This window comes from Mixophyes fleayi, chromosome 8, assembly GCF_038048845.1.
Source record: "Mixophyes fleayi isolate aMixFle1 chromosome 8, aMixFle1.hap1, whole genome shotgun sequence".
NCBI lineage: Eukaryota > Metazoa > Chordata > Amphibia > Anura > Limnodynastidae > Mixophyes > Mixophyes fleayi.
In genome coordinates, this window is record NC_134409.1 from 19,988,726 (window position 1) to 20,010,110 (window position 21,385).

Genomic DNA, 21,385 nt, shown 5'->3' on the forward strand with positions numbered 1-21,385 from the left:
GCCGAACAATGAACGCACACACAGCATAAAGTGGTCATCGTTCAACTGAATTTCCACATATCATTTAAAAATGCTGACTATAAGTGACTGGTAGCACTGCACAATACTTGTCAGCCAATTAGGTCTAACTGGCAGCCATTATTGCAGTGTTAGATGGCCTAGGGTACCAAATTCTGCCAGCCTGGACGTGCCTGTGTCCTCATGTCCCCAGTGACCTTAGATTAGCTCTCTACTTGTGTCTGAAGAAGTAAAAATAGGGGTAGATTTATGAAACCTAAAAAGGAAAAGTGGAGGTGTTGCCCACAGCAACCAATCAGGATCTAGCTATCATTTTCTAGAATGTACTAGATGAATGATAGCTAGAATCTGATTGGTTGCTATGGGCAACACCTCCACTTTTCCTTTTTTAGGCTTGATAAATCTACCCCTTAGTTACCAGGTGCAATAGAGGCTGTGTGAAAATGTATGCTATTCTAGAATCATTATAGTGATGTTATATAAATGGCATTGTGTCAATAAAGCTATTTACAGAATCAGACTGTAAGCTCTTTGGTGCAGGGATAGCTAGTAAAATTGTAAATACATTAAGACTATCTCTGCTATATAGGTGAGGACTGATGATTTCATTTATTTTTGAAGGTCTAACATGTGAAAAATTCATTTTGAGTATAGTTATCCTGCGAAGAACACATTTGCACTGGTTTTATATTCTATTAATACAATTCTTTATTCAATAACCATTAGAAATGCTGGCGTACAGTTTGTACTTTCCTCACCATGGATCTTGTATTGTGGGGCGTCTCACGGGAACTAATCCAATAGTTATGAGATGAACCAGCTTCGTATCTGTTACAGGAATGGAAACCATAAGCATTCCCTACCCTGTGCTCATGGGATGCTTATGGTACTGGACGGTTTATTGGGCAATCGCAGAGCCTTTGCTTTGCTTTTTGACATGTATCCAATATCAAACCTGTCTTGTGTATTATATTTTGGACATCAATTCATATTTTTTTATTGCCTATGTTTCCTGTACATTTTTTCCCTATAAAAACATAATTGGCTGAAGCCGTGTTCAGAGTTTGGCTTTGAGGTCTGTGTCTGAAACTCCTCACGAGAAGATAAGCTGTTTATTCAATCCGTCCCTACCCTGCAGCCCTCCATCCCGAGATTCCAATGCACAATGCTCACACTTCTCACACGTAACGTGCTGTGTGCTGTTGTCTTCTGGGACATTATGTCACGTCGGACACTGACTAAGCATCACTCAACATTCCTAACAATTAGAGACGCAGTTATTTAAAGATACTACACAAGTAATAATAATATATTATATATATATATATACATTATAAATATATATATATATATATATATATATACTGCATATAATATCGTCTCAAACTGTGGCTCTGATGTAATTACAGTAGTCATTAGGAGAACTTCTGTACTATGAGAAATAATCCACCCCTACTGTAAATTATGAAAGATATTAGAAGTTACCTTGGATACCCATGACCTGTATAAAGGTAATGGGTCTGCAGCTTTGTTCTTTTATATTGTCTTGGAAATCCATTACAGTAAGGGAAACAATATACCATGGTTATTATATCATGTAATTGAAAACAAAACATATACCAAGATCATTTCAGGCTTCAGTAAGAACTGTTTTGTGTTGATGAAGGTGCAGTACCAGCCCTTGCCACCAGGAATATAAAACTTGTAATATTCTATATGTGCCAGAGCATCTGTTCACCCCCGACCAGTGCTTGTTTCAGATGTTTTAGTATTGTGCAGTGTAATAATACATGTCACTGGTGATGAAATAGGGCCACTGGGGTAAACCTCACAATATACCGCCTAAAGACCCTTTTATAGGGTGTTCATTGAAATAAAATTATCACTTAAGCTGAACATACAAGAATAATGTATTCTAATATATGTCAACTCTCCCGGAATGTCCAGGAGACTCCCGAATTCACGGTAGGTCTCCCGGAATTCAGAAAGAGCTGGCAATTCTCCGGATCTGCAGATTAGACCCGGCATGTATGGGTGGAGTGGGCGGGGCTTCAGGATTGCGTCATTTTGGTCCTGCCCCCAGTAATGTAATGCCTGTTTTGCTTCTTTTTATTACTGTAAAAAGACCCAAAACAGGCATTACATCACTGAGGCGGGGCCAAAATGATGCGATTCATGAAGCCCCGCCCACTCCACCCATACACCCCTTCTACCCTGGCGGTATGGTGTACCACTGAATACACCCCCAGTTACACTACTGCTTCCATGTGTACATCTGCAGTCTTCAAATATTTATTAACCAAATCTGTTAAATATTTTCAACAATTCTGCTATCCTGTACACCTTATTAATTCTTGAATTTCTTGTTTACTAAATCAAATATCTGAGATATATGAACTTGTTTTCCCATAACATTTCTAGTGTTAACACAACAATATCAGATTCATTATTTTAAAGGTCATTGATCGTATGTATTTTTTATTTATTAAGGTTGCAGCTAATGAAAAGTTGTTTCAACCACTGTTTTTTTTAACTACTACTATCGAAGCAAATTGTTACAGGTGATACCTATTTAGCCATACTGATAACTACTATTATCTGATAAAGTTAATAGTTGACAATATCAGACGAATGACATCTCCTATTTCACAGACTATTGAAAATCATTTGATGTGAACTCATTAAGATTTGACGATGAATAGACATTCCCTGGAAACTTTGTAATTCTGTTTAACCTTATTTAATCACTTTGAAATCCCCTTTTCTCTGTGTCTGATAATCTCTCTTTGAATGTTTGAAAGACACAAAACTCAATCGATTTTTTTCAACCAGGTTTCGCTGTTTAGAAATCATAGTAGATCCAAGGGTGTTATTGATCGGTTTACCAGGGGCATGCAGGTCTGAGAAGCTGATTAGATAGGACGTCATTGTATTGGTATTATTGGAAGCAGTCATTAGACTAATCATTCTCCCAACAATGCTTTTACTTACAGTGGCAAGATCCAAAGTAAAAGGTGAGAGGTGCAGTTAGATAATTAAAGTACAATTAAAACAATTAGTCAGATAACACAATCTAACAGTTTACAATACATTTAGCTGTGTGTGAAACTTGCAGGTTGTCTCTCATAGAGATTAGACTTCTCTAGGCAATTAATTGTTGTCATTTTCAGCTTGTAGGTATATATCTTATGGGAATTAGAGGCACTGATAATAGCAAAGAGACAGTACAACAACATTAAGACACAGAACAACTTTTCACACTTGGCGGTATATTTACTAAACTGTGTGTTTGAAAAGTGTAGATGTTGCCTATAGCAACCAATCAGATTTGAATTATCATTTATTTAGTAAATTCTACAGAATGACAGCTAGAATCTGGTTGCTATAGGCAACATCTACACTTTTTCAAACCCGCAGTTTAGTAAATATACCCCTTGGTATCTCTTCTGAGTTCACCTGACCATATCACATAATCAATACCCAAGTGCCTGTGTTTGTTTCCTGAACACCCAGATTTACCAATTTATTTTCCAATTGCAATAGTCTGGCCTGAATTAAATAATTGATGAGATAGGTGTCGTCTTTTTATATTGATTTAATAATTGCACCCACGTTGCTGCAATCGGAAGGAAAGGGTGACGTTTGGGAACAGAGAATTAAGGGGTAAATGTGTCAAGCTGCGATTTTTGTCAGCGATTTAAAATCGCAGCAAATCACGAGAGATAACCGGCAATTTTATGTGCAAATTCTCCATATGTATTAATCAGTGATTTTGACTTTCCAGCATCCAATCTCTTGCAATTTCTGTTGATTTTAAAACACTTATCTCTCCCGTTGTGTAGTCAAACTCACTGGAGATTAAACACAAACTCACCCGAGTATCAACAGAAACTGAAACTTGCCCGAGATTGAACAGAAATAAAAGCATGTTGTTTCAGCTAAATTGAGCTATCTGGTCAATGTTAATATAACAGGAGGCACAACAGAAGTTTAAAGAAAGCATGTTTTTTGTTGTAGAGGGGCAAAAATGATTATTAATTTTCTCACGGGGGTCAAAATATTTATGAATAATTTAGTGGGCCATATTTAATTAATGATTATATGCAAGGGATTTTTTATATTTTTTTTTTTATTATAATACAGTGGTTTAATATTTCATCACCGGGGGAGGAGATATTTATATTTTTAAGATGTGGCAGCACTTAATATTTGCTGATGGGGAAACTTGTGGCACTACAAGTGTCAGCATGCACATGAAAACTTGTAGTGTCACAAGTATGTAGTTTAAATGGTGTCCCCCATCAGGAAATATTAACGTCACGAGAAAAAAACATCATTGCTTCACTTTTAATTAGATAGTGAGCCAATATAATAATATAAATAATGTAATTTTTTTTAATACACACATATCTATCTATCTATCTATCTATCTATATATATATATATATATATATATATATATTCATTGCAAAAATTTGCACCCATCGTGTGTAGCCGATGAACATGCTCTTAGTAAGGGACATATTTCAAAGATAAGTGTATGTCAAAATAAGATCCATCTCAAGGGGAAGGGCTGCTTAACGTGCATCTAATTAATGCCCCTTACTATACTATAATGTATTTGCACCTGAATGCCCCTTATCTGCCTCTTGAAGTGCAACAGGCTGCAGGAAGTAGATAAACTCATCTTAAAATAATGTTGCAATTTGGGCATATGAGCAGTGCTGCACATTTTGCAAAATTTACAAAAATTGCAACATTTTGAAGCATTGGCATCCAACTCTAAATCAAACAAATGCAAATAGGTAGATGCATACAGATGCTGCACAGAAATAATGCTGATAGCTAAGAATAGCCACAGGTACTTTACTCACCAGCAGCTACAATAGTTTTTTCTGCTACCTTAAGTATCAACTGTTCCCCACACCTAGTTTTTTTTTGAGAGAGTGGGCAAAACAAAACTTTGGTTTATTTTGATTCTCCCTCTCTCCCCTGCGTCTCTTTGTCTGTCCACCCCTTCCCTTAGATTGTACGCTCCTCTGAGCAGGGCCATCTCTCCTCCTATTTCCACCACTTCTAACTCTGCTCTCCAGCTACTTTGCCCTCCTCCTCGACGACCCTCCTCCCCCCGTCCCCTCTGGGGGTCTCACTGTCTTCCGCGCCCTCCTTCTTGGTCTCCGTTGTTTGCCGATCCTCCCTCCCCCTTTCCCCACCCTCTCTAGCTGTGCATTGAGCTTACTGAGTTACTGTGCTTACTGTTTACTGTACTGTGCTGTCTCACCTTGTATTGTAATTCGTTTTGTCCCTGTACGGCGCCACAGACACCTTGTGGCGCCCTATAAATAAAAATTAATAATAATAATAATAATAATGGCAAACTTTCAACAGACAATTTATATATAAAAAAAAAAAAAGTGTACATTGCTGAAATGCCGTATGGACATTAATGGACAGTAACGTCACTGCCTGGAAGGAATATCCAAAATGCGTACAGTGACCACACGTAAACGGTCAACTCTTTCATTTTACGTCCTGTGTAAGATGATTGAAGAATTGTAACCAAAAAGTCCTTTATAAAAGCCTTGTCTGTATGTAAATGAACCGCTTACACGTTGATCGCAGCCCTACGCGGAACTTTACCGGCAATGCCCGATAAGCCGGGGACAAGAGAAAACATTTAGTAAGTGCAGAATTAAGGCCACTGAGATCAATAGTTTTAGGGAAATGTTAGCAATAAACTTTTAGTTGGTCATGGCGGACACCTTTAGTACTGTACATAGGTCCAGGGCAGGACATCCCCCTCATTCATGAAGTCACTGACATATGTTTACTAAAGCTATGGGAGGTTACAGTACTGGGCGGATGGAGCCCAACAATTAGAAGCAAAAATGTTATCAAGAATGGAATGGAAGAATGGGTCAGAATGCATCATATACTGAAGTTACAACCCATTGTTTGTACCCCTGCTACAAGCCAGGGGGATATTTACTAAACTGTGGGCTCGAAAAAGTGGAGATGTTGCTCACAGCAACCAGATTGTACCTATGCTTTATTTAGTACATTCTACAAAATGACAGCTAGAATCTGATTGGTTGCTATAGGCAACATCTCCACCTTCCCAAACCTGCAGTCCAGCAAATACACCCCCAGCTCTCTTATTATCTCTCCTGTCCTTTCAAAGGAATATGCAATGAACATAACAGAAGTCAGACAGGCTGTGTGTACACACACACACACACACACACACACACACACACACACACACACACAGCAACACGGGCTATAAAGCTTTAATTTCAGGTGTGGATCGCTGAATCAAAAATACCTTTGATTGTGTGTTATAACATACATACACAAAATGCAAAACAAGGCCTCTGAATAAAGAAAAGTTAGGCTGACTTCACCCATAAGAAAAATTTGCCAAATAACAAATCACAGCGACATGTCCAATTATTTGTATTCTCTCCATATGAACATTTTAAACCAGCAGAGAGTAGATACTTGTGGTGAAACAATCATCCATTGGTAGTGAAGGAAGCAGGAAAATCCTCCAACAATCTGAGTATTCCTCTTCCAGGACCCTTGCGGGAGGATTTGGAGTCAGTCCGCCCATCCTTGAAGTAATGCTCTCATGTTCTGAACCTGCAGAAGTGAAACGGTCACTGAGACGTTGATGATCCATATTTTTCTGATATCCTTTGGCATCACGGACGATGGTCTTCGCAATGATGGACGTCTGGTTGCCTTTGGGCTGGAGGTTAGGTAAGTGAGCCGGTGTAAGGACTATGTCATAAACAGAAGCCGATACAGTAAGTTATTTTCCTGCAGCTGGCAAGCGCACAGCACCACATGTCATTGTCCTCGTGCCACTTGCACCTGGTGTTGTTGGCGTAATCCCAGTGAAGGACATCGAAGAGGCGATGGACGCTGGATGTGGAAGGCTCCTCCTCCGGTTTGTTTTTGTAGAATGCGATGATTAAACTCTCTATATCCAACAATTGAAAATCATTTTTGATTCCAGGTTTGTCCGCCAGCCACTGAAGACACCATTTTACGCTGTATATATCATTGTTCTTGCGATACACCGGTGTCCACAAGGCAGCAGTGGGACAGACAAATTCGCAGAGGGAATGGAACAGGTTGTGATAATCCTTGTTTGCCAGCTCAAATCCAGACACCGGGATCTGGTGTGTGGCGGGCAGTGATAGCGGAAGCCGAGCGGCAGCTCTCCGGGATCGATGAAGTCGTGGAAAGAGTCCATTATGCCGTTTTGCAGAGAGTAGCGCATGCAGCCAACCTCACAGGGAATGAACCGCTGGCCTCACAAACTCGGCATCTCCCCGTGGCTGAACACGTTGATGATGTGAATGACATGCCTTCAATCCTCTTATGTGCCTGTTCTGGACGTCTCACCGCTTCTCTGGGCGACCTCTTTCTGCTGCTCCAATATTTCAGAGACTCGTTGTGGCAGAGACAATTTCTTTCCATGCCCAAAATGTCCAAGATCAGCTTTGGGACTTGGCGGATCGGGCTCCCGGCTCCTCCATGCTTTAGCTTTTTCAGAATATAACTGTCACGGGCACTAGGAGTCTTTACCCAGGGATCACCAGATGGTAGGCTTACCAGAGCAATGTAGATGGTAATAGGGTACTCTGGTAGCTGGGTGATCACGGAACATGAAATGATGACCGATGAGATGCTCAGGAAAGTCTATGACTAGCAACACTGGTAATACTGAGGTAATGATACACAAGGAACTGTATGGACAAGGACACGTGAAGGTAGTCAGTGGTCTGCGATAGCAAGTTGTACCACTGCTACCGTGAGGAGGAATGTCCAACAGAAACAAGGAGGTGATGAGAGTCAGCGGTCTGCGGGTAGCAAGTTGTACCGCTGTCTGAGTGAAGGAATGGAATCCAAGTGGAGGTATCCAGGTAGTCAGTGGTCTGCGGTAGCAAGTTGTACCACTGCTATGTGAGAGGATAATGGAACAGGTGATACCGGAAACAGGGATCAGTGGTCTGACATCAGCAAGTTGTACCACTGCATATATATGTGAGGAGGTGCACGGGGGAAGACTGCAACACAGGATATACACAGGCACCTTATACACGATCCACAGTAATATGCACAATATAGGTATATATATATGTAAATGACTGATCAGGTCTGCAATCTAGAAAGTCTCTTGAAGTAGTCCAGCACAATGCTAACACAGTCAATGATGGCAATAGACTCAGCGGATAGCAGACTCCAGAGAGAACCAAACACAGTCCAGCAAGATATGCAATACACAGCACAGTCAATGAGAAGTATGCATACCGTGGTTCAGCAGTAGCAGTCAGATGGGATTGCAGCGGTACCTGAGCGGCTGGAGGCCGACTGGATAGGAAGTCCCTGGATAGGAGAAGCAGCGGTCTAGCAGGTGCAGCGCACAGGTGAGTAGACCGACAGGGACACGAATCCACAGGAGTCAGCAACACGTGGAACTGGACTCATAGGAAACCCAGGAGAATGGAGATGATCCAGCAGAGGGTAGTAGAAGAGATACAAATCCAATGCTGACAGGAGGGTAGAGGCCAGTGGAACACGTGAAGGCGTGGAGAGTGGATCAGCAGGAGATGGACGATAGCGCTGACCACAGCGGCAGGACTCAGCGGCACACGGAGGTAACCAGTAGCAACCACAGGAACCAACAGCGATGGGAAACAGGAGTGCAGCGCAGGGCAGGAGCTGTAGATCACGAAGTGTAGCAGATGGTAATGAAAAGCGGCAGTCTCGAGGAAGACACAGCAAAGATGAGATGAGAGTGTAGTGCACGGAGGCAGCGGATAGTAATCAGCTGGCAGTCACGATGTTGAACACAGGCGAGTTGCAAGCAGGAGACTGCAGTGCACAGAGGCAGCGGATAGCAGTCAGCTGGCAGTCACGATGTTGAACACAGGCGAGTTGCAAGCAGGAGACTGTAGTGCACAGAGGCAGCGGATAGTAGTCAGCTGGCAGTCACGATGTTGAACACAGGCGAGTTGCAAGCAGGAGACTGTAGTGCACAGAGGCAGCGGATAGTAGTCAGCTGGCAGTCACGATGTTGAACACAGGCGAGTTGCAAGCAGGAGACTGTAGTGCACGGAGGCAGCGGATAGAAATCAGCAAACAGACTTGATGAGAAGCAGGTGAGTGAGGTAAAAGCTGGAGTGCACGGAGGCAGCGGATAGCAATGAGTAAACAGTCACATAGATATAAAATAACGTTGAAGTGGTGTAGAAGACTGTAGTGCACGGAGGCAGCGGATAGGAATCAGCAAACAGTCATGATGACACAGTTGATGGTAGAAGTGGTATGGAACCACAGTAGTAGAAGTGGTTTGGAAACCACAGGAATCAGCAGCACTGAATACACGAGTAATACAGGAACACCTTCAGAGACTCATGAGGAATGAGACTCCAAGATCAGGCAACGTGGTAGTGACCACAGGTGCTTAATATAGGGAGGTTGCCTGATCTGCCAATTAAGTTAAAGGGGTATACACTGAAGTATAGAAAAGGGCTGCGCATGCGCAGACCCTCAGGATGGTGGACGGCCACGGTTCCTAAATGTCCGGGAAGAGGCACTCACGGTCCGGTGAGTGACAGTACCCCCCCTTTTAAAGGTGGGCACAGAACGCCTGGAACCGGGCTTGTCCGGATTTTTGGAGTAAAACTTCTTCAAAAGGGCAGGAGCATTAAGATCTTCAGCTTTGATCCAAGAGCGCTCCTCAGGACCAAAGCCCTTCCAATGAACGAGGAAGTGGAGGACTCCTCGCGAAATTTTTGCATCTAGTACCTCGGTAATCTCAAAATCCTCCTCCTGATGGACTTGAACTGGCTGCGGAGCTGAGGGAGGAGTTGAAAAACGGTTGATAATAAGAGGTTTGAGCAAAGATACATGGAAGGCATTAGAAATCCGAAGACTCTTAGGAAGAAGGAGTTTCACACATACTGGATTGATAACTTGAATGATCCTATATGGACCAATAAAACGAGGGGCGAATTTCATGGATGGAACCTTCAAACGAATATTTTTTGTGGATAACCAGACACGATCTCCAATTTTTAGTGGTGGAATAGCCCGCCTCTTCTTATCAGCGAAAGATTTATATTTGACAGATGTCTTCTTTAAACAGGTTCTAACCTGAGACCAGATATTTTTAAAGGTCTGACAAACAGTCTCCACCGCAGGAACTTGGGTGGGCGGGAGGGCAGGAAATTCCGGAAAAGACGGATGGTGACCGTAAACCACAAAGAATGGAGTTTTGGATGATGACTCATGGTACATGTTGTTATGGGCGAACTCAGCCCAAGGGAGTAACTCTACCCAGTTGTCTTGATTGGCTGATGAAAATATCCTTATAAAAGTCTCAAGATCTTGATTGACACGTTCGGTTTGTCCATTGGATTGTGGATGGTAAGAAGATGAGAGTGCTAATCGTATGCCCAAGGTTTTACAAAGGGCTCGCCAGAATCTGGACACGAATTGTACTCCTCTATCAGACACAATCTCAGATGGACATCCATGGATACGGAAGATCTCTTTAATGAAATGTTCAGCCAGGATAGACGAGGAAGGCAAACCAGACAGAGGGATGAAATGAGCCATCTTCGAAAATCTGTCCACTACCACCCAAATAGTGTTATGGTTCTTACTAGGTGGTAAGTCAGTAACGAAATCCATACTAATATGGGTCCATGGTTTGGACGGAATGGGTAGTGGTCGCAGCAACCCTGCTGGGGTTCTGCGGGAGGATTTGAATTGCGAACATAATTCACAGGAAGCAATGAACTCTTTGACGTCTCTCCTCATTGAAGGCCACCAGTAACTTCGAGAGAGGATCTCAAAAGTCTTGTGTTCACCGGCGTGTCCAGAAAAACGAGAGGCATGGAACCACGAAAGGATTTTCCTCCTTAGAGTAGAAGGCACGAGGGTCTTCCCAAATGGTAGCGTTTTGGTGGATGAAGCAGCCAGTGAGATACATTTGGGGTCTAGAATGGTATGGTTGGAAACCTCTTCTATATCAGAGGACGTAGCAAAGGCTCTAGATAAGGCATCAGCTTTTTTGTTCTTGGCAGCTGGTTTGAAGGTAATTATTAATTCAAAACGGGAAAAGAAAAGAGACCATCTTGCTTGACGAGGGTTCAAGCATTGGGCAGACTGGAGATATGACAAGTTCTTATGATCCGTGAAGATCGTCACCGGATGGCGAGCTCCCTCCAACAAGTATCTCCATTCCTCTAATGCGGCTTTGATAGCCAGTAATTCCTTGTCTCCGATGGTATAATTCTTCTCTGCGGGTAGGAGACCCCGAGAATAGAAGGCACAAGGGTGGAATTTTTGCTGTTCCGAGCGTTGGGAGAGAATAGCTCCTAAGCCCACATTAGAGGCATCTACTTCTAGGAAAAAAGGGAGTGTCACATCAGGCTGACGAAGGATTGGAGCCGAAGAGAAGGACTCTTTTAATGTTTGAAAGGCTTGAATAGCCTCAGTAGACCATTGCTTAGGATTAGCCCCTTTACGAGTCAGGGCCACAATAGGAGATGCAATGGAAGAAAAATCTTGAATGAAGCGTCTATAGTAATTGGCAAAACCTAAAAAACGCTGGATGGCACGAAGAGTATTTGGCTGGGGCCAATGTAGTACAGCATTTACTTTGTCAGGATCCATCTTTAGACCAACTCCGGAAACAATATACCCCAAGAATGGAATCTGGGGTAATTCGAATGAACATTTTTCTAATTTACAGAACAATGAATTTTTCCGTAGCCTGGAGAGGACTTCTGCCACATGTTGGTGGTGAGAAGGCAGGTCCTGTGAAAAAATCAATATGTCGTCCAGGTAGACGACGACACATACATATAATAAGTCCCGAAAAATCTCATTAATGAAGCCCTGAAAAACAGCGGGGGCATTACATAGCCCGAAAGGCATTACCAGATATTCGTAATGCCCGTCTCTGGTGTTAAACGCCGTCTTCCATTCGTCACCGGAACGGATTCTGATTAAATTGTAAGCACCACGAAGATCCAACTTAGTAAAAATACGGGCTCCCTTGATGCGGTCAAATAGCTCAGTGATCAACGGAATGGGATACCGGTTCTTGATAGTAATGGCATTGAGTCCACGAAAATCTATACAAGGGCGTAATGATCCATCCTTCTTTTTGACAAAGAAGAACCCAGCTCCAGCGGGCGAGGTGGAAGGTCGAATGAACCCACGCTGGAGGTTCTCCCGTATATATTCAGATGTAGCTTGAGTTTCAGGTAACGAGAGTGGATAGACCCGGCCTCTGGGAGGAGTCTTGCCAGGAAGAAGATCAATCGGACAATCCCAAGAACGATGAGGAGGAAGACGTTCAGACTGAGCTTTATCAAAAACATCGGTAAATGAAGCATATTGAGGAGGGAGTCCCGGTGAAATAGCTGAAATGGAAGCTTGCTGTACCTTGAGAGGAATGACTTGGGAAAGGCAATGATGGTGACATTCAGGCCCCCAAGACGTGACTTGAGGGGTGCGCCAGTCAATCTGGGGAGAGTGACACTGAAGCCATGGAAGGCCTAGAACAATCGGACTTGTCGTAACAGGAAGAATTAAAAACGATATCTCTTCATGATGCAGAGCACCAATCTGAAGGGTTACTGGAGACGTACTCTGGGTGATGAGACCGTTGATGAGACGTGATCCATCGATAGCCGTCACAGTAATGGGAGTTTTTAAGGTAATCATTGGTAGAGACCATTGATTAACTAACGATTTGGAAATAAAATTTCCTGCTGCTCCGGAATCAATCAATGCCTGTGACTCAAAGGTCTTGGTAGCAAAGGAAATAGTCACATCAAAAGCGCAGACTTTAGATTTCATAGACGATGGAGAGGACTCCAGGGACCCTAACTTCACCTCTCCAGAACTAGTTAGGGCCTGGCATTTCCCGATCTCTTAGGGCAGGAGCTGAGGACATGAGTGGAATCAGCACAATAGATACAGAGTCTATTCTTGACTCTTCGTTTCCTCTCCTCAGAAGATAACTTGGAACGTCCAATCTCCATGGGAATCACAGCGGGTGACACTGGACGAAATTGAGGGTTAGAGCGAAAAGGTGCTTTAGCAGAAGTCGTTTTCTCAGCCTCTCTTTCACGAAATCTCATATCAACACGATGGCATAGAGAGATCAAATCTTCAAGTGACGAAGGAAGCTCTTGGGTAGTCAGTGCATCTTTAATTTTATCGGAAAGCCCCTGCCAGAAGGCGGCAACTAGGGCTTCAGTGTTCCACTGAAGTTCAGAGGCTAAGATCCTAAATTGAATGACGTACTGGCCTACAGTATGAGATCCTTGTCGCAGACGGAGGATGCTGGAAGCAGCGGAGGTCACACGACCTGGTTCATCGAACACACTTCGGAATGTAGAAATGAATTTGGCACTATCTTGTAATATTGGATCGTTCCTCTCCCACAGAGGGGAGGCCCAAGCCAGGGCTTGTCCTGAAAACAAAGAGATAAGATAGGCCACTCTGGAACGATGGGTAGAAAAATTTTGAGGTTGGAGCTCAAAATGGACTGAACATTGGTTAAGGAAACCCCTACAAGTTTTGGGGTCTCCATCGTACTTTGACGGAGTAGGCAGGTGAAGCGTGGAAGCTATAGACACCTGGGATGGCAATGGGGAAACGGAGGAAAGCACAGGAGCTTCAGTAGTAGCTGTCACAGTCTGTCCAGATGTTCCTTGGGAGGTTAATGACTGATAACACTGAAGTAACAGCTGTTGGCGGGCATCCTGTTGCTCCACACGGCTAACCAGATGTTGCAGCATCTCTTTGGCGGTAGGTTCCACATCTGGGTCTGTCATGGCCTGATCTTACTGTCACGGGCACTAGGAGTCTTTACCCAGGGATCACCAGATGGTAGGCTTACCAGAGCAATGTAGATGGTAATAGGGTACTCTGGTAGCTGGGTGATCACGGAACATGAAATGATGACCGATGAGATGCTCAGGAAAGTCTATGACTAGCAACACTGGTAATACTGAGGTAATGATACACAAGGAACTGTATGGACAAGGACACGTGAAGGTAGTCAGTGGTCTGCGATAGCAAGTTGTACCACTGCTACCGTGAGGAGGAATGTCCAACAGAAACAAGGAGGTGATGAGAGTCAGCGGTCTGCGGGTAGCAAGTTGTACCGCTGTCTGAGTGAAGGAATGGAATCCAAGTGGAGGTATCCAGGTAGTCAGTGGTCTGCGGTAGCAAGTTGTACCACTGCTATGTGAGAGGATAATGGAACAGGTGATACCGGAAACAGGGATCAGTGGTCTGACATCAGCAAGTTGTACCACTGCATATATATGTGAGGAGGTGCACGGGGGAAGACTGCAACACAGGATATACACAGGCACCTTATACACGATCCACAGTAATATGCACAATATAGGTATATATATATGTAAATGACTGATCAGGTCTGCAATCTAGAAAGTCTCTTGAAGTAGTCCAGCACAATGCTAACACAGTCAATGATGGCAATAGACTCAGCGGATAGCAGACTCCAGAGAGAACCAAACACAGTCCAGCAAGATATGCAATACACAGCACAGTCAATGAGAAGTATGCATACCGTGGTTCAGCAGTAGCAGTCAGATGGGATTGCAGCGGTACCTGAGCGGCTGGAGGCCGACTGGATAGGAAGTCCCTGGATAGGAGAAGCAGCGGTCTAGCAGGTGCAGCGCACAGGTGAGTAGACCGACAGGGACACGAATCCACAGGAGTCAGCAACACGTGGAACTGGACTCATAGGAAACCCAGGAGAATGGAGATGATCCAGCAGAGGGTAGTAGAAGAGATACAAATCCAATGCTGACAGGAGGGTAGAGGCCAGTGGAACACGTGAAGGCGTGGAGAGTGGATCAGCAGGAGATGGACGATAGCGCTGACCACAGCGGCAGGACTCAGCGGCACACGGAGGTAACCAGTAGCAACCACAGGAACCAACAGCGATGGGAAACAGGAGTGCAGCGCAGGGCAGGAGCTGTAGATCACGAAGTGTAGCAGATGGTAATGAAAAGCGGCAGTCTCGAGGAAGACACAGCAAAGATGAGATGAGAGTGTAGTGCACGGAGGCAGCGGATAGTAATCAGCTGGCAGTCACGATGTTGAACACAGGCGAGTTGCAAGCAGGAGACTGCAGTGCACAGAGGCAGCGGATAGCAGTCAGCTGGCAGTCACGATGTTGAACACAGGCGAGTTGCAAGCAGGAGACTGTAGTGCACAGAGGCAGCGGATAGTAGTCAGCTGGCAGTCACGATGTTGAACACAGGCGAGTTGCAAGCAGGAGACTGTAGTGCACAGAGGCAGCGGATAGTAGTCAGCTGGCAGTCACGATGTTGAACACAGGCGAGTTGCAAGCAGGAGACTGTAGTGCACGGAGGCAGCGGATAGAAATCAGCAAACAGACTTGATGAGAAGCAGGTGAGTGAGGTAAAAGCTGGAGTGCACGGAGGCAGCGGATAGCAATGAGTAAACAGTCACATAGATATAAAATAACGTTGAAGTGGTGTAGAAGACTGTAGTGCACGGAGGCAGCGGATAGGAATCAGCAAACAGTCATGATGACACAGTTGATGGTAGAAGTGGTATGGAACCACAGTAGTAGAAGTGGTTTGGAAACCACAGGAATCAGCAGCACTGAATACACGAGTAATACAGGAACACCTTCAGAGACTCATGAGGAATGAGACTCCAAGATCAGGCAACGTGGTAGTGACCACAGGTGCTTAATATAGGGAGGTTGCCTGATCTGCCAATTAAGTTAAAGGGGTATACACTGAAGTATAGAAAAGGGCTGCGCATGCGCAGACCCTCAGGATGGTGGACGGCCACGGTTCCTAAATGTCCGGGAAGAGGCACTCACGGTCCGGTGAGTGACAATAACTCCCTCTCATGAGTCATCAACAACGCCTAGTCCGCGGAGCACAGCGGGATGGCCTCTTTCACCCCGGACACCTGGTGCCCCCGCTGCCGGCATGTCGCCCTAAGGACATAAGATGGAGCACTCCCCACACCTGTTATTTTTTGTAAAATTTGGCCAGGCCCATCTTTACCTTCTGTTCCATTTCATTGCAATTATTTTGTGTCATGATTCCCTCAATGTACATTAATATGTAATATGTTAGTGCTTTATAACTAAAAGATAATAATAATGTAACACAAACTGTAGACTGATTAAAAACATTACATACATATGCACAACTAATTTATTTGTAAATTAATTTGTTACCCGCAAGCTAATTTATAAACATTTTTGCCCCACTAAATCAAGCTTTATTGAAACTCCCTTTATGCCTCTTGTGATATTAACATTGCCCTGCAGTGTAACAGTGATGTGTTTGCTAATCTCTCCTATAGAAAGCAGCGTGTTGTATGTGGCGATTTTGAATTCAAAATCGGGCGAGTATGCAAAATTGAAGCTTCATATATTTGCCGGGACTGCGATTTGTAGCGATTTTGAGAATGGCGATTTTGAAAGAAACACTTAACTGGCAATTTTATATCAATACATGGGCAAGTTTAAACTCGCAAGAGAAAATTGCTGAAAATCGCAGCTTGATCCATTTACCCCTAGGATGAAAGGGGCCATGTCGGACGATCATGTCTATCTAAGTTTTGGTAAATCAATGTATAAGAAATGTGACTGGTACATACCTTGACCAATTTGTTTATGATGTTCATTAGTATTTTCTGCTTTAATTAGTGTTTATGTTATATAGATGTTATAACATTGGGTGCATGTCACGGGACTCATGCCTGGCAAGCAAAGGCTGGACTGTTTCCTTAGCGGAAGTTACATATTGTAGTAAGTTCAATACTAAGACTAGACCATAAGGGGGTGGGTGTATCAAGCCTTTCAAAAAAGGAAAAGTAGAGGTGTTGCCAAGAGCAACCAATCAGATTCTGGCTATAATTTTCTAGAAAGTAGATAAATGATAGCTAGCATCTGATTGGTTGCTATAGGCAACACCATCACTTTTCCTTGTTAAAAGGTTTGATACATCTACCCCATGACCTCTTATGAAAAAAAATGTTATGATCGCCCCGCCCAGTCATAAAACATTAAGATGGAACATCCTCCTCTCTTAGTACCAGATTTCAAGTCAACGTGATTGTTGTTTTGCAATAAGGGTGATAAGGCATAAAGCTGATTTTCCTGAACTTACTGGGCCTGATTCTTTAATGAAAGTAAAGCAAAAAATGAGTAACTTTGCACCTGGGCAAAACCATGTTGCATTGGAGGGGGAGGTAAATTTAATATGTGATGACAGATTTATAGTTGGGGTAGAGCATGTCCTTGATCAACTTTACATTTCAGTGTACAAATAAAGCTATCAAATATTTGTGTGCTACATGAAAAAACAAGACAGTATTTAACTTATGTGCAAAATAGTAAACTAATTTGCACCTCTTGCATTGTAACATGGTTTTGTCCAGAAAAAACTTACTCATTTTTTTGCCTTACTTTCTTTAATGAATCAGGTCCATTATCTTTATTTTTTATTTAACCTTATTTTTTAATGATTTTGGATATCATTACAATTAGTGAGTACTAAAATGCTGCATTATTGTGTATACATGCATAATGACCCCCCCCCCCCCCAACTCCCACTGGCTGGATTAAAATAGTTATGATTCAAAACCAGGAAGCTTTTCCAGAGTCCCAGTTTTCTCTTCTGTACCGCAGCGGTTTGTGTGGATTTCCCATGGAAAACCCACAGAAGCCAAACAAAAGAGAACACGTCAACAAACTTTTAAGTTTAATTTTTTTAAATACGTAGAGATACAAGGAAAATTACAGAACAGCACGCATTGTGATTTCCATGCTCTTTGGGTGGTACCTCCCGCTAAGTGGATAGTGCGGGTTCATTTCTCATTTCTAGACAAATGCACACAACAAGGCAATGGCTGTATTAACCCTTTGAGTAGCACCGTACATGGATTCTACAGTGGTGTCTCTCCCGGCTGACCTCCGCAGCCTAAGTGATTCTGCTGTCAAGATTTCATCTCTACGTACTGCAGTCTCTCCATGACCAGTGGGCTAGGAACGAAAGTTTTCATGGGGGTGCAAAAGGCCAAGGACTACTATGCTTGGAGCCGCTTTTTTTCATGTCTGGTATCTCGTTTTACAATAGTTGTAACAGTGACTGTAGATATACAAAGACTCCCAATCCTATGTTAATTTTTGTCAGTATTTCAGGGGTTGGCCAACCCCAGTTTCATTATTTATTTTACTATAAAAATGTATTTATACATTATTAAATAAATATTATTATTAATATTAACTACCATTTAGTACAATAGCTGTTAGAAAGATAGATACATTCAATTGTTTATCTTAAAAATGTACATTTTTCATAGTCCTAAGCCTAGTTTCTATTCAGAGTTCATTGACAGCATAACCTCATTTGATTGGGAGTTTTTTTAAATCTATAGTCACTGGCTCACAGGTTATGGTATGTGCTATAAATTCAGATTGCTATATCATATGTTTGTTACTGGATGCACCGCATGAATTTTAGGGTAAACCTACCCCCCCTCCTCCCGGTTCTGAGACTTCTGCGAATGATCCCCACTTAATGAATAGTTCGTTATTAATTTTTAAATCTTTTCACATTTTGTATTTCTGTCAGCGGGCAACTGATTGCTTTTTATGTGCAAAGTCCTTTCTCTGCCATCTTGTTTTGCCCAGTTCTTTGTATACACATGTATATTGACCTAAATCAATTTGGTATTTATGCACTGAGTCTAAGTGAGAACATTTCCTCTTTCTCACTTACTTGTACCATATATATCATTTCTTTTTTATTACTATCGTCTCTTACAACGCCTGACCGCAAGTGTAAGAACTGGTAACCACCATATGTCCATTGCGATTGTGCTGGTAATGCGGTGCCTCTAGAGTTTTCCTAAGGCCATTGGGTAACCAGTCTTAGGGCTAGATTTACTAAGCTGCGGGTTTGAAAAAGTGGGGATGTTGCCTATAGCAACCAATCAGATTCTAGCTATCATTTTGTAGAAGGTACTAAATAAATGAAAGCTAGAATATGATTGGTTGCTATAGGCAACATCCCCACTTTTTCAAACCCGCAGCTTAGTAAATCTAGCCCTAAGGGTTTGTGTGATATATTTAGCTGCAAGTCATTTTTTTTGTGTAGGTTGTTTTCTGTGCAGCACAGGTTTTGACCCTAAATGTTAACAAAGTATTTGAATTTAAAAAAAAATGTAAGTTTGACTAATCTAGCTTGTGTAGTTTCAGAAATATTTGTGTGTCTTGGGCCCAAGGACTATTTTGGAAATGTGATTTTAGGATTTTGTCATGGTAGATATTTTTTAGGAATATTTTGCTTAGAAGCATTATTGTCTTTGTGCTTATCATACATCTTGAGGGAGCTAAGTACATATCGTATAAACCTATTCCGTAGTATAGCCTTTTAAAATGTATGCTGCTTTGAATGATGCCAAGGAGCCTTTTTATCAAGGCCTAAACCATGCAGAAAAAGACTATAGACATGGTTTAGACATTTTTAAGTAACTCACTATTTAAGAAAAGCCTAAAGGAGATTTCTCCAGCATTAGGCAAATTACCGCACAGTACCGCAATCCCTATAATACTTAATGGGGACTGCGGTGTGGGCAAATGTACCACATTGCTCTCTATTCAGCCGAGACCAGGCAAAATCATCTGGGACCTTTGATGGTCAGCTGCTCGTTTGTGCCAAGGAAGGGAGAGGTCCGACATACTGGTTTGACCATATTAAACATTTGCATTAGTGGGATGTATTGTACAATAATGTTGAATTAATTATTATTAGAACTGTCACTAAAGTTAGGAACCACAATATTCATTTATGGAATTTAGAAAATGTACAGTTTAAAAACTGATTTGTAATATTTCCAAATTCTGCCCTCTGCCATAGTCGCCTAACTCTGCTCCATCACTGATCTCCATCTGTATCTGACAAGTAACTTTGCTTTTCTCATGAGAGCTGAACTTCTACCTCTAGGACATCCATGGTCGCAACTGTTGACAGTGCCCTTGGCATGGCGAGTTAGTATGTCTTACAAGACCACTGAGCCACAAAATTTATATTTTCAGATATGAACCATGAAGGTAAATTAAACTGTTCATTGTTTTCTTGATTGTGTATTACCTCCTCACCCAGGTAGGGAGCTGAAGCTCATCCCACACCTTTAGGGCATTGTCATAATGAGAACTCATACAAGTAAAAGACCGGGGACGAAGTCATGTGAGTTACCATGGCAGTACTTGCTCTATCAATGTGTATGAATCAACCAATCCAAACCAAGTTCTGGAAAGCAAGATTGGCTGTCATGGTGCTGGTTGCTCCCATGAGAGAATCACTTCACTGGGGTAGCTATCAGAGACACACCATGACCGACCAGGCCACTTACTTTTGAGCGGACGGGTCGTGAGGGATAATGCTGAAGACCATGGGTTGGAGAATGTAGAACCGTGAGGGACAAAGCCAAAGTTGATAAACAGGCAAACAAAACAAGCAAGCAAATAAAATAAACAAACAAAACAAACTCTTGAAGCACCAGCAGCGAAACAAAGACAAGAGATTGGTAGTTGTGAGGGCGTTATAAATGCTGCATATAGGTGAGATCTCTTAGTCCCAACTGACTTTAGCAAAAATGTTGATTGCAGTAAGTGAAAAAGGAATGTGCAGTTGTCAGTATTAACAATGCACTGCCACCTGGTGTCTGTAGCTGGTATTGCGGCAGATCCACACATGTTGCAATTGTCAGCATTGACGGTGCACTGCTTTGCGTTGTGGCTCCAGAACTATAATGTTCTTGTACACAGGGTTTTTTATTTTTTTCCCTATGGATTTCAAACAGGAAGCAAGAGGATTTAGGTGAGCAAGAAATATTTTATTTTATGGTGTTCGCGTGTTTATTGTAGAGTATATTTGTGAGCACCGTTACTGGGAACACTATTTTTGGGGGGGATTTGGGTGCCGTTTTTTTAAAAACTAATTTACAACCAGTCCTCATCAACATATAAGCGCAATCTTTGTACAGATTTTGCACATAGATCCATCCAGTTCCACCCAATATTATGTGCAAATGTTCTGATTCTGTATTTTTCCCCCTACATCCGTGTATAGTTCCATAGAAGTAGGTGCTAGGACCACAGATAATCGTTCATGGCACCATGGCTTGCCGAACACTAGCTTTGGGACTCTGGTTTATAGATGACCCTTCGGCTGACCAGGAGAGGCCATTAGGGAACCCTTTGTGTAGCGCTGGAGAAGATTTTCATGAAATAGGC

At 42.6% G+C, this 21,385-nt stretch overlaps 1 pseudogene; it reads right to left on the reverse strand.

Annotated features, from left to right (window-relative positions):
• Nucleotides 1-6,496: 6,496 nt before the first annotated feature.
• LOC142099984 (protein maelstrom homolog pseudogene) lies at nt 6,497-20,543 on the reverse strand (annotated as a pseudogene).
• Between the last annotated feature and the right edge of the window lie 842 nt (nt 20,544-21,385).